The 3,144-nt window shown below is 30.4% G+C and overlaps 1 non-coding gene across 1 annotated transcript; it reads right to left on the reverse strand.

The window, feature by feature from the left end:
- Positions 1–2,074: 2,074 nt before the first annotated feature.
- Positions 2,075–2,181, reverse strand: LOC114579745. The gene has a single exon (XR_003700913.1). It is a non-coding gene; the product is annotated as a small nucleolar RNA R71 (small nucleolar RNA).
- Between the last annotated feature and the right edge of the window lie 963 nt (positions 2,182–3,144).

The raw sequence follows: 3,144 nt of genomic DNA on the forward strand, positions 1-3,144 counted from the left end.
TTGGAGAGTGTGAAAGGATGGACGGTTCTCTGCCAACACTGGAATTGTGTAAAAGGACGGATGGTTCTCTGCCGCACCGGGGAGTGGTGAAAAGAGTGTGTTGTAAAGGCTTCTCCACCTTGCTGTGGGTGCAAAAGGAGAGTCACTATTGGTATTAGTGCAATACTCAGAGGGTGCCTCTGGGGAGTGGATGCAGGTCTGGTTATAGACCAAACCACTATAAATCTGGTGTCATTTACTTTACTATTTTTTACGTTTTCGCACTTTCTATTTCTGTTTTAAAAACTCTGTGGTTGAAAAACCTTTTTCTACAAAATTTAAAAGAGATTTTATTTCGGTTCAATAATTTTCAAAAAGGGGTCTTAAATTTTAACTTTGTTTTTTAAACTACCAATTCACCCCCGTCTTGGTAGCCTTGGGACATTCACTTAGGCTTAACAACCTAATTACTAGACTCAACAATAACATCATCAAAGGCATCAAAGGATTCAATAGCACAAAGCCCATCCAACAATCCTAGCACCATAACATCAGAGGAGTTAGCACTGTAAAGCCTAGTCTTTGTCTTTATAGAACTGCAGTGCTAAATCCTAACACTGAGGGAGTGCCACATGGACATTTAGTGTTCAATAGTTACTAGCACCATGGAACTATAATTATAACTATTTAGGCCATAATTTACCGTTGAAGTGACATATTAATTCATTAAATAGTAGATTCATGCCAATAAGTGCAATAGTGAAGTAAACCCTTCATTGGTGTAGCTATACTTTATTTTATGGGCACCATGGTGCACATGTCTTGAGCACAGTGACTGTAGAATCTATTATTTTTTTTTATAAATAGTCTATTTATAATATTAGTATAAGAGCTTAATCACTTATTTAATTTCAGTCTTTATAGTAATTCTTTGATTTTTTTCTTAGGAGTGATAATTAAGGGAATTTAGCAAAGTACTAGATATATTTCATTAGTGTGTTTGACTTGTGTTTGTAGAAGCAATTCTATAAGTTCTAAGATGATTTTAGAGGAGATTATTAAACCATCTAATGATATCTTTTCTACTATATTTTCTTTTGTGCAATTAATGAAAATGATTATGCTTCATTTATAGTCTTCATGTATGGCTAAATTCTCTTATTTTAGATTAATGGTGTAAATGAAATATGAAGTACTAATGCATTCTCTTCATCAATAATTTCATGATATTTTAAATATACTAGGTCTTCATTTAATTTACATAATGGCCATATGTGTAATTATTATCAGGTGTAATGTGGAGAATAATAATAAGAAAGTAGGCACAACTAAGAATGTTGGATTAAAATGATGCAAGCATAGATATAATGCTTATCATGCATCAAATTTATAGATATGAATTATCTTGAGGGGATTTTAATAGTACACACTTTACTTACTCTTCTAAGATTTTTATAGGATGATAGACCATGAAATTTTTGAGTGGCATTGAGGTTAGATAAGTTTAATATATCCTTTGTCTCTTCATGCTTAACTGAGTGGTCGGTGATACATATGCTTTCAATAACATCTATATAAAAGAGAATCATTAGGAAATATATTGTATTTATATTCCATCAATCCAAAATAATTTATCCCAATATTATTTTATTTAATTATTTTTTATTTTAAATTAAGTAATTATATCTCCACCAAGAAGTTCTTCCTTATGGGATCGATACTTTACTCTATCACTATATTATTTAATTATGAATATATACTTGCGTATATTAAGTGAGATTTTTATAATTTTTTATATCAAAGAAAACCTAAGCTTTGTTTATGGATTGAAAGCGCCCTAAATCATTTTAATAATTCTTTAGGTTAGTCCATCACCCACTTCAAGTTTTTGGCATCGTTGTTGGGGAAGAAAATATTTTATTTGTATATTTACTATATTATTGAATTAATTGCATAATTATTCCTACTATATTCTTTTGTTCTTTTATTTTAATTTACTAATTGTAAATCAATGGTTGCATGCCTATAAGTGGGGTAGTACATTTAAATTTTGATTTTAAAATTAGTGGAACCCTTTCTCAAATTAAAACCACCCAAGCTTAGAAATGACATCACTTTTTTTACACAATTATGAGGAGAATCTATTTATGAGAGTTAGGAAAGATTCAAGGAGTTACTTACAAAGGGTCCTCACCATACATTACCTGATAGGTTGATAATTCAAACATTTTATAATGGATTAGTTGGAACCCTTAGAGCTATGATTAATGCTGTAGCTAGAGGTTCTTTGTTGTCAAAGCCTTCTGAAGATGCTTATGAATTAATTGAAAAAGACAACAAATAATTTTCAGTGGCTTACTATTAGGGTGAATCCTAAGAGAGTGGCTGGAGTTTATGAAAATGACACTTTATCTATTTTGAATACAAAAGGTTACAATAATATCAAAGAAATTGGGCACTTTAGGCTTAAATTTTGATTTATCTTTATATTTGGAATGAAAAAGTTTAATGGAAGAAAATGATATCCAAGGGATTGAAAATATAAATTTGTTTGGAGATTATAATAATCCCTATTCAAATACATATAATCCAGGTTAGAGAAACTACCCAAAATTTAATCTGTCAAATAATAATGGTAGAAATAAATGGAATTTTGGTCTGAAAAACCAAGGCATAAATTAGAATAATAAAAATAAAGCTAATAATAATCCAAGATCATCATTTCCTATTGTAATTAATCTAAACAATCAATATAGAACTAGAATGTCACCATTAGAAGATGTGGTCAAGCAATTGGGAACTCAATTATAAAACCAAGCTGCTTTGACTAAAAATTTAAAAACTCAACTAAGTTATCTTGTAATTTTTGTGTGTAGAAAACCCATTAGATTTCTTCCTAGTAACACTGAAGTTAATCCTAAAGAGAAGGAGAGCGATATAAATGGGTCCCAATTGAAGAATATCAATCATCCACTATAACCAAATGAAAGATTTGGACAAGTCTAACTGAAGACTATAAACTTAGCACTACTTGGGAGGCAACCTAATCTTAGGTCTAATCGGTTATCTAGTTTGGTTAAAGACTATAAACTTAATGCTTCTAGGGAGGCAGCCCTATCCTCTAGATATGCTTATTTAATATACTTAAAAAAAAAAAACTTGAGA

The sequence above is a fragment of the Dendrobium catenatum genome, unplaced genomic scaffold (genome assembly GCF_001605985.2).
Source record: "Dendrobium catenatum unplaced genomic scaffold, ASM160598v2 fragScaff_scaffold_621, whole genome shotgun sequence".
NCBI lineage: Eukaryota > Viridiplantae > Streptophyta > Magnoliopsida > Asparagales > Orchidaceae > Dendrobium > Dendrobium catenatum.